Source organism: Carassius auratus, chromosome 31 (genome assembly GCF_003368295.1).
Source record: "Carassius auratus strain Wakin chromosome 31, ASM336829v1, whole genome shotgun sequence".
NCBI lineage: Eukaryota > Metazoa > Chordata > Actinopteri > Cypriniformes > Cyprinidae > Carassius > Carassius auratus.
Genome location: NC_039273.1, coordinates 3,389,219 through 3,401,558, shown reverse-complemented (window position 1 = coordinate 3,401,558; position 12,340 = coordinate 3,389,219).

The window sequence follows — 12,340 nt, the reverse complement described above, 5'->3', positions numbered from 1 at the left end:
GGATTTTGTACTAGCAGCAGTAACTTTGATGTTAGGCTGCAGAACGGATCATTTTGGGTGACTGCATTGCATCAAGGAGATGTTTGAACACGTGACGTGGACACACGTGTTGAGGATCTGTTGCTCCATGTTCTTGAGCTGCATCGAAACTCTGGGTTGCATGATGGAAGGCGAGAGGGCAACACTTTTAGGTTTTAGTGTCCATTTGTGAAGGCACAAAAAACATCGTTTGATGCCATTAAAGCAACAGTTCGACCAAAATATGTACTCACCCTCATGTCTTTCCAAACCTGTATTCTCTTATTCTCCTGTGGAACAGAAAGGAGATGCAACATGCAGCTCTTTGCAATATATGAACATAGATAGCATCTCAGATCATTTGGTCTTGGAAGAATTTAATGAGAAATATGTATTTTTTATCTCACAGTTCTGACTTTTGCTCTTAAGGTTCTAAGCTAAAAAAAGTCTGAATTGTGAGCTATAAAGTCAGAATTGCATGATTTATACTCAGAACTAAGAAATATAAATATAAAATTGAGTTATAAACTCAGAATAGCAAAACATAAGTTTGAACTGCAAGATATAAACTCAAAATTGCTAGAAAAAGGTCAGAATTGCAAAATGTAAACTCAAAATTATGAGTTTATAACTTGCTATTGCGAGATATAAACTCCCAATTGTAAGAAGAAGAAAAAAATCAGAATTGCGAGATAAGAATTTGTTGTTACATTTTTATATTTTTAATATAAAATTATATAATGGAAAATAAATGTCCATAGGCTTTTAATTGAAGACTAGTATCTTGGTAAACTTAAGCACATTGTTGAGTTCTTGAGATTACTGAATTGTTTGTTTGTTTGTTTCTCTTCTTCTTAGATAAAAAATCTGAAAATTAGGCCATATACAGAAACATTGACCTCCATCATTGCTGCCTAGGAGAAACAACTGAGCTATGATGAGATCCCATTTGTGAGATTTCTTCTCTGTGGAGCAGCGCAGTGTGGATGGCCTACATTTTCTGGTCCAATTGTCTGCATTTTTCATTAACATACTGTCTTATTCTGAAAGCAACTTGTAAAAGTGGAGCTCAACTGACATCCAGGTCGAGCTGATGTGGGCCAGGAAACACTTAAATTTGCAGATTAATTTTCAGGCACCAGCATCTCCGTTCAGTGTGGCCGACCACGGTTTGCCAATTACTTAATAGTGCTTCAATAAAGGTAATTACGCTAAATATATGGTTATTTGATTAAAAAAAGAGGCCCTCACTGTTAAAAGTGCCACACACAGAAACCCAAGTGATTGTCTGGTTCTTTTTGGGGGCGTGTCGTATTGAAGCTTTGCTTGATCACATCATTCTACCAACTAAGCAAAAGCGCTCAGTCTATCACAGAATTGCAAAATCCACTTATTGGATTTACAAAGCGCCGTGTCCACAGGCCAATCCCTCTAACAGCTTTTAACATCAACATAGAGCTACACGTTTATCTCTCTTTATCTCTCCCTCTCTCTCTCTCTCTCTTGTTTTCTAATATATGCTAACTTCCCCTTACATACTTGAGCCCTTCGATTTGATGCTAAACTTCATTTGGAGCATGTTTTTTGTAATGTCATGCGGGTCGCCATAAAATTTCGGATTTACAAATGCACAAAAACCTACTGAGGTAAGATCTGGGATTAATTCCACAGATTTATGTTATTCCCTGCATGGCGAGCCTGCTTTTGGCATCTTAAAGGGATAGTTCGCCCCAAAATTGACATTTTTGTTGTCATTTATTCATGTTCATACAGTATAGAATTACTGTATTACCTAAAACATAACTGCCAAAACATCATATTGATTTTATCCAAATAGTTATTTGTGAGCTAAACTTGCATTAGTCATGTCTGTCTAAAAAAAGACTTTTTGAACTGAAACTGTTGATTTGATAGACATAAACCCACTATCACGACCATTGCTGACTGATGCCTGTAAACATGAAACAGACGGGTGCTCTCCACAGGAAGTGGATGCAAGAGGCTAACCTTGATAGACTGTCTCAGGCTGTGTGGCATTTAGAGCGGTTTAGTTCAATGAGTCATGGGTAATTTCAGGTGTTTCATGTAAATGCACTCGACAGGAGGTGTAATGTCACAGATCTTCTCATTCAAGATGCTAAACTGAATCAGTTCTCCGTTTGTGGTTTCTAAATTTTCCAAATGTCCAGCTATTCTTAGCCAGTCTGCCTACCAAATATATATGGCAGCTCTAGGTCTTGTTTTTTTGTTTTGTTTTTTTTTATACAAAAGTTTGCAAATGTCAAGATGTTTTTATGAAACCCTAAAATCCAAATCAAACCAAATCTTATCAATTTTGACAGCTCTTTGTGCTTTCAGCATCCCAGTGTCTCAACAGATAAAACCCTCTTAAGGTGTCAGTTATAAAGACTACTATACTACTGCTAGGGGTGTTTTCTTTTTGTTTCATCCCAAGGTACTGAAATAGTTGATATGCTGAATTATTATTATTTATATATATATGTATATATATATATATAAATATATATATATGTGTGTGTGTGTGTGTGTGTGTGTGTGTGTGTGTGTGTGTGTGTGTGTGTGTGTGTATATATATATATATATATATATATATATATATATATATATATATATATATATATAATTTTACCTTGATTGTGGACTTTTTTTTTTTTTTTGCTGGTGTTGATATTGATAAATTACATTTAAAATATTAAAAACATTTTTGTGACTTAAAATAAAGCTATATATATATATAAAAGTTGAAATCTATTTCATAGTCCATAATGCTACATAGATAGTTGTAACATTGTTCTTTATAGTTCTTTTCAGTTATTCTATTTAGTTATTCCATCAAATCCTTTGCTTTTCTTCCTGATATTTTCCAAATACTTGTTATGTAACAGCTTTTTGTTCAGACCCGCATCATTTCAGTTATTGAAACACTGCTAAATCCTCAATCCTGTTGGCTTCACCCTGATTTTTTACAGTCATTCTCTAATCTTGTTATGTTGATGGCTGTGTGAGTTGAGCAACATGCACAGATGTTATCTCTCCTGTTGACTTCTGCTGTCTGTTATTGTGTTGTTTCCAAGGGTACTGATGGTCTGAATGCTGGGCATCTCATAAAAAGCATTGCACATCCGCACACTGATCTACTCGATGTTGATTTGTAGCAGCTCCTGCTCTAAAAAAAAAACGGTCCTACTATTAGGACACTACCTTTGGTTGGCACACGAGAGACACACAGGAGAGTCCCCTTTGAGTCGGCCTATTTAAACACATCCAACACCGAACTCCAGACTGGGTTACAAAAACACATCTGGAAGTTAGACAGACAGTGTGTTTGTATTTGTAACATTTGCTGATTTGCAAAAAGGGCCTAATGTTGCCTTTAAAGCTGCGGTAGGGAACTTTTGACGCTCTAGCGGTTAATAAACAGAACTCCTTGCGTCTTGCGGAAGAACATCGTAGCCGGAACTACTTCTCTCTGTTTAGGTCTATGAAGAATCACAAAGGTACTGTGTTACTCCGCCGCGGTACCCCCGAAGCAATCTAAAATAGTCCGAATATAAACACTTATTATAGGTGCACCCTAGTGATTCAGGACAAGCTAACAACATGGTTTGGAAAATGGATTCAGGCTGCACTCGCTTATTATATACATTTTTCTACATTTTGAACACAAACAAAGTTACGGACCACAGCTCTGATTGGTTGTTTCTTGCCGGGAGCGACGGAGGTTCGCAAATGGCAATAGGACCACTGGGAGGAGCCAGAGGAGCTTGATTTTTTCACAGATTATCTGTCTCATATTCTACTGTCAGGACATAATGACAGGTTTAATAAATATGTAAATAATATATTTTTACAAAAGTTCCCTACAGCACCTTTAATGAGTTCAAAATTTATAAAAAAAAATTCAAATAGCATACTCTGTATACAAGAGCTTTAATGCACTTATCAAAATAACCAGATGCATCAAATATCAAAGATTTCAACATGTATCATTTAACTTAAAAATCTGCAATGGAGTGAAAAAAATGTGTTCAAATACTGCATTTTATGTCAAAGATCTTTAACACAAGTTTATAAAAAAATAAACAAAAAAGTTTTTGCCAAAATCTGTAATAATAATAATAATAATAACATAATAACTTGAAATCAAGATTCAGAATCATTTATCCATGTAACAATGAGTTGATAATTGAACAAGAATCCTGTCTCTGTGTCAGTTTTTCTGGTGATTAAGTTAATAGAAGACAGTCACCTTGCAAATTCTTGTCAAAAGTAAAAATGCTATAAAATGAATCATATTTTCTGAGAAAATGTGACATGCTTGAGCAAAACAAGCACTATTTAACAACCAGCTCTTCTAAATCAGTAAGAATTGGATTTAATTCAGCTGCTATCAAACATTAGCTGATTGTAATGCCAGACAATGCAAACAACACTGATTTTCACCTTATGGACAAAAACAATACTTTGTATCTACACACACACACACAAAAAAAAAAACAGTCATATAGGCTTAGAACGACATAAGGTTGAGGTTTCATTTTTGGGAATTTTAGGTGTGCAGCAGACGTAATACGAGCGGTTCTGTGCAGAAGTGTTCAGAAGTGCTCTGCAATAATGGAGAGCAAAATCAGTCTTTATCAAGCTCTAATGTGAGTTGCTCCAAAATAGTCTCAGAGCACCTGTCTGTGTTTACACGAGCAATCAGTGCGCCTCTAGCTGAGATCCACCACGCCGCAGGACAGCAGCAGCTACTCACTTCCTGTGGATAACACAGGTCAAAAAAATAGCTTCATGTTGCGTTTGAACTTTGGATATGTACATTATATTCAAGACTTTTAACCCAAGAAGTTGGACCCAAGAAAATATCAAAATAAATATACTGATTTTCAGTGCTTTCATTAATTCAGAATAGCATTCTATAACAAGTAAAAATAATGCAACATATTAATAGTAGCATACTACATTGCAGTCACATGACCTAATTTCATGCATTATGGTATTTAAAACTGTTTTTTTTTTATTGTCCAATCTCCTATAAAAGACTTTGAGTAATTAGACTAGGAAGAGATTTTTTAAATTGTAGATATTATGTCGAGCACATTGCATGAAGGGATACATTATTTCACGTCTGCCAGTTATAAACCGCACATTGTAGTAAATATAGAAAATATACACAACAATGTGCATACTGAGTATATTTACAAATACAGAATTTGCAATGTTATTGTTAACTAAAATCATAGCTGAAATACATTTTTTTAAATCCTTAACTTAAAAACAAAAATGCAAACGACTAAGCTACTAATTGAATTTGACATTAAAATTAAACATTAAACGGAAACAGGAACATTACAAAAATTAAACCATAAAATAATAATAAAAATGACAAACATACAAATTACAAAAACTTAAAGATTTAAAACGAAACTTAAAAATATTAAAATTGTAATAAAGAAATAAATAACAGTGAGAAGGAGTAGCCTTTGTGAAAGTACACTAAACACCTCATAGTTTGTCCCCAAGCACAATGCCTGCAGAAATAGAGAAAATATTTGTGTCTAGCCTTATAATAAGTAATTAATAAGGGGTTGAGGATGGATAAATTACATGAGCATTATTATTATTATTTTTTTTTTTAAATCTGTTTCCCCTCTGTCTGTGCCATTCAGCATTTACAGAGGTCATCACCTTGCAATCAGGTAGTGGGTGTGTGCATGTTTCTTGTCATCAAACAGCACAAAGTAATTAAATAAGTACCCAGGAGAAACAATTCTCCAGCAGGACGAAATGAGGATGTCTCTACCAATGTGTCCTTGTGACATCTTAGGTGGAACGGTGGAAGGAAGCGAGCGAGCGAGCGAGAGAGAGAGAGAGAGAGAGAGAGGGAGAGGTACGGCTGCATCTGGATGTTGAGCACTTGCTGATGTTGTGGAAATTTGGGAGAGGAGCTAACATAAATCATTCGGCTGTAATTTGCACTTACTCTGGATGTCTACAGTAAAGGTCGAGTGCTCTCTCTCTGTCTCGCTCTCCATCTTGGTGATAGTGGAAAGCATAGTAGGGAGAAGAAACTGTGCTTTCATTAGTTGCTGTCTAAGGTGCAGATGTTCTAGTCTGCTTTCATTTGGTATTGGTTTGTCTTTGTGAGCCGCTCTCAACAGCCCCGTCTTTACCTTCACATCTCTAGAAAGCTCTTCAGCCCGAAGCTGCTCTTTCTTTCTTTTATTTTTTTGTAACAAAAAACAACGAATGAACAATTCTTCTGCATCATTTATTAATCTTAGTTTTTTGTAATTGCAACATTCATCATTGCATTATTATAATCCTGTTGTAAAAAGTTGTCTAAAAGAATTGTGCTTGTTGACATTAATGCACTGTGAATTAACACGAACTATCAATGAATGACTGGATTTTCATTAACCTATGCTGAGAATTTGTATTGCTTCTGCTTTGAGTTATGAGTTGCGTTCTGGCAGATTTCAGAATGCATGTGTGTGGAAACAAGCAGTGTAAGAAGCATTTGCATATGTGTATTTCAGTACATTGTGACTTTGTTTTGGTTTAGAAGTAGAAACCAGTACAAACCATTTGATTAACACAAGCTTTGTGCAGATATAAGTCCACTGATAATACAGTTTCCTAGTTTGTTTGGATGTGCAGGAAATCTGTCTTCACCAAATGGCCACGTTTACAATAATGACTGAATTGGAACAGCTGGTTTGCGCACACACAATAAAATGCATATTATTCACAGACAGCAAAATCATGCATCAGACTGACCTAAAAAAACTGGAAAGCCATTATCATCCTCTACAAAGAGCTCAGCGGAATGTAGCAGCCACCTGCCCTTGAAATAAGCAAAGAACATTGTGATCATAGAGCTCCATTAGTTCTGTCAGTCCATCCTGATATAATACACACTCCCTCACATGCTTCTGTGACAGCTGGAATTATTTTTTTGTATTTTCCATGCAAGATAAGTCTTCTGACTAATAATAAACTGAAGCATGAATTTTGACAGTTTGTTTACAAACCATGTGATATCAATACATTTTGTATTATTCAAAGATATTTTAGCATTACGAACCAAAAATGATAAATATAATGCTATCATATCTTTATTTACATATTGCTTGTCCATTATGGTTTATTTGTTCATTTATATATAATAATAATTTATTGTTTTTTACCCTGAATTATAATATTGGTTCATCAATATTTTTCATTATAATATTTTTGCCCTAAATTCACTTAAAATATTTGGGTTTTTAATGTTTATTTAGACAAAATAGTATAGATTTTTAAAACACAAATGTAATTGATTATTTATTGGTTATTGGCTTAGAGTTTTAATATTGGTGCATGTCTGATATAGTACATTATATTTTAATGCCTTATTTCACTTAGAATGATTAATTTTAGTTGTTATATATTGTTAATAATTAGTGTTTAATTTATTTAGACAAAAAAACGAAATATTTTTAACAGATAGTGCTTTGCAGAAATCTTTTTTTACCTGAGTGTTATTCACAGCAGATGCTATATGTCTCACAAACACCTGCTAAGGCCACCCTCTTTTGTTCCCGTGGTAACCTCATTTGTTGGTGCCGTCTCACCTACTGAGTTGGTTTGAGCTCATCCAAGGACAGCGATGCATGCCGGCTGTCTCTATTTACCAGAGAGAAGCAAATATCGCAGCCAGCTGTTTCCCACCATGGGCCCACTACCTGCTGTAGTGTGAATTCATTTTACTAGGACATGCTGAGTCAGAAAGCAATTTACAGATGATGTCCCACCACTATATTTCTCTGGGAGGGCTATGGGGCAGGCGTGTCTTATGGGATTGACGATTTAGATCAAAGATGGATATGTGTAAATAAATTCTCTAAATTGCCTTTAGGGGCTGCTGAATATTTCATTTTGTATCTATTATGCTTTGCACTGCAGAATCAAAACTGTGGTTTTGATGAGAAATGATATAAGATGCTGTATTATTCTCCTTATGTGTTTAATGTTTAATGTAAGTTTATAGTCTAACTGCTTTAGTTATAGACTAAAACGCTCCAGCATTTATTGATGACGTGTTGCAAGTTATTTCGAAGAATGTCAGTAACCAAATAGTTTTACTTCCCATTAGCTGTTTTTCCATCCAAAGCTGAGAATTTCACTTATGTGCAAAGTTGGAATATCATATTTAAAAAATTGCAAATAAAGCTCCATTTCCATCCAGCTAGATGAACATGGTCACTTCCTGATAAACTGTTGCCAAATATCACTAAGAAAAGGTAAATTGCTGCAGTAGGAGAAGGCACTTTGGGTCTTTTTTCATATATTATAAATTACCTGTGCCTCAGTAGATGAAATGCAATAAACATGGACACTGTTTGGCAAAACATTTCTGGGAAGTAATTAGAGAGAACCACTTTGACGACAGACTTTGGCTTAGACATTTAAGTATGACCAAACATTTCAGATATTGTGCAGAGAGATTAGTCTGCTGGTTAGTGCAGTTATGCTATCCCATCATGCAAAGTCACTTTACTTTTTTTAATGTGCTTTGAGGAATTTTATTCTGTAAATATGCTTCTATCGTAGTTTCTGCACACATTTTCTTATCGATAAAAAATGTGCACTCACTTTTATTGCACATTTTTAGAATTGATGTGCATCTTTGCATTTCCATTGCACATTTGTTAATGTGATTACCCACAATGTGAATTAAAATAGATGGATGAAGCATAGCGATTGACTTCCATATAGACAAAAATAAAATGGAAGTAAGTGGGAAACAAAACTGTTTGGTTACCAACATTCTTCAAAATCTTATTTTGTTTTCCAAAGAAAAACATAAGGCATACAGGTGTTTTTTTTTTTTGTTTTTTGTTTTTTTATAACATGCACAGATGAATTCTTTACAATAAGACCAAGAACTTGCATTGGGAAAGGAAATAGTGTTCATTTTGAATTCATGTTGTGTATTTTTAAGTAATCTGCTTCTTGTATCTGACATGTGCAAGTGTATAGACGTATTATGTGATGACTTGTGCAGAAACTCTCTGTTCCTTGCTTCATTTGCCAACCACAAGTTCTTGGCACTCATTTTAAGAGTGCCATCGGTTTCCTCCAGTACACATCAACCTAGATTGCTGAAAATGGAGCAGCCTGCTGCCAGTTAATATAGAAATTGGGGCTCCGAGGATGATGCCGTGTCTTTCATATCTGATATCCTCGGCTTATCATTAAAAAGCGGAGTATGGAGAAACGGCTAAGTGTGTCAAGCATCGGTTCACGTCTTAAGACAATGTCAAACAGAGAGGCAGTTACTGGACTGAAGCTGAAGGACAGTTCCATTACTTAATTGAAGTCAATCAAATGCTTAGACTGTAAAGAAGCACTAGAGAAGATGGAAAAGGAAACAATAATGATTTCATTTGTACTAAGGAGAATTTTCAGACGAACACCTGTTTTTCAATACTCGTTGGCACTTATCGATTAACTATAATTGTTTTTAATTCAGTTCATCCGTTTAGTATTTCTTGTTCACTTTTTTCCAAGGAAAATACTGGATTGCCTGTAAAGGTTCTGTATTTCTTTAACTGTATAAAACACCATGTTTGCAGATATTTGGGAAACATGCTTTGTTCACATGCTTGTTTCTTCGAAAAACACTGCTACAGCCAGTTATTCTGCTTTGAAATGTGTGTTCCGTGTCAGAATGTCTGTTTTTGTTTTGGTCTGTATGTCTGAAATGTGAGCCATTAATCACATAGAAACGACCACTCAGAATGCAGTAACACCCTGGCAACCACCTAGCAACCAACCAGAACACTCAAGAAACTGCATGGCAACATACTAACAACCACAGTAAGGGAGTTTTGCATTAGCAGGCACCATTCATCTTTCCTTCAGAAAATGTACAAATCTAGTTTCTCATTCATGTTTCATGCTGGGATGATATATGCCACTCTGCTGTGCTGTGCTCCTTCCTTTCAGTTGTTTGGCTGTCAGTAATGCGCGTTCAATTATATCCAGGGAATGATTAGATACTAAAATGGCATGCCAACATAAAGACTATATTGTGTGGTAGTATAGTTCTTTCCTTTCTCTCCATGCATGGTAAAGAATCTCTCCCTCTCTCCATTATATAGCTGAACAATATAATCGATGTGTGCTATTGTCCAAGACTATAACGTTCACTCTTCAACACGAGAGGCATACAGTGTCTTGTGAGGCAGTTCATTTCTTGAATACTTATTTAACAGGCCTTTATTTCAACCAAGAGAAAAAAAAGTGAAAAGATTCTGAGGTTTAGATCACCAGTATCTTCTACATTACAGTTTTTATGTTTATTAAAGAAAATGCAACTGACTGTGCAAAAGCCACTGCTGCGATGTTAGGGTGAGTGAAAACATCTCGATCATCCACAACTAATCCACACAACTCCATAAATTCATTTCTTGTGAAGTAAAAAACTGAACAATTCCTTCAAGACATTCTAGCTTTAAAGGGGTCCCATTATGCTCTTTTACAATGTCTTGATTTTATTTTGGGGGTGCACTACAACAGGCTCTCATACTAGTTTTTTTTTTGCATATTTTACATTATTACAACGCCTCTCACCCCTGTCTGGCATGAACAGCTTGAATAGTTCCTGTATCAAAAGAAGGCCCGTCTTCTGAATTACAAAATGTGCTTCTGGCCAGAGACGATCCTCCCTATATGCAAAATATTCAAGCTGTGTCTGGCCCCCAAGACACCAGGGGGCCCCCTTGCTCTCAAAGATTATTTAATTATAGTTTTGTTTTTGAATTTGGCCAGTGGTTATGAAAACATGAATGATAATTTCTTTTAATGAAATTGAACGTCGCCCTTTCAACGTAAAAATCAGTCAAATCATGTAATTTAATGTGTACAGTTTTTCTCAAGTCTAAAAAGACGAGTTGAAAGCGTACCCAGCCGCTAAAGAGACACTGATCTCAAGTGCCACGATTCGAGTTGTATCTGTTTCATTCATTCATTCATAACCACTCATTCCCCACTCCAAATAATGGATTTGTTTCTTAGCTGTAGTATTTATTTATTTTGCTTCTCAGGATGTTATTTCATATTTATTCAATACATCAATGGTATTGCGAATATTAATGTACTTGTTCATCATTGTGTCATTGTTTAATTTGCAAGAACAACAAAGTTACGAAACGCGCTGTGTAGAGCACTATTAAAGTAATAGAAACATAACGGTTCATTAAGTACGATCGTTGTAAATATTACACATTGCACCTTTAAAGAAAAAAAAGTGAAAATTAGAAATGTTGCAGTAGCATACAAAAATTACTAAAACTAAAATAATAAGTACTTAAAGCTATAAATATGAAAAACTAATAAAAATTACAAAATCACACAACATAATTACTAAAAATTTAACTGGAAACTTAAAATATAAAAATAAAAACTATTAGATTTTTAATAAATAGTATAATAGTATATGACTAATACTAAAATAACACTGTTGTCTCTAACCCTAAAGTATAAACAGAAATAATAATGATGCTTGCATCAGTCATATAGGCTAGCTTTTGTGCAGAGCTTTCATTAAAAAGAACAACAACACATACAGCAGTGTATGTCTTTGATTTATGAATAGGCGACAAAGTCAGCATCAATACATGCTTGCATTGCTTAAATAAATCTGCTTGAACATGCCTTAAGCAGGTCTGTACAGATTTCCCTGGAGACTCGCAGCTATAGATATTATTCTCAAGTCCCATTAGGGAACATAAACTCGACACGATACAGCAGCCTCTTTTGTGCTGGATTTTTTTTTTTTAAGGTTTATTTCAAGAAATTTATTTTAGGCACTCAGAATAACAGGTTTTTTTTTTCATTTGTATCATTTATTTAAAAAATTAAATAGTTTGTAAATTTGACGATATAGGCTTCAGAATGTATTTTAGCTTATTTTATTTAAAGAAACGCTTAGATTATAAATGAGTGTTCATGATAATAATGACCATGTTCAGTTCTTCATGCTGTCTTTTTCAGTCATCTGGTTTGCTGTCCCAAAATAACCCAGCCTCATTTTGGGTCTGAGTCATACATGATATAGCGCCTCTGAAAAAAGATTTAAATTGGTTTATGAAACACTCTTACTCATTGCTGTATCTATTTAATTGAGCAATAAGGCTTTTTCCCCCCAAAACCTGGAGAAAATCAATTTAGTTATTCTTCATGCACAAAATTTGGTTGCTCTACTTTGTTGTATAGGTGGATGAGTAGAACATGGTAATTACAAAAAGGACAT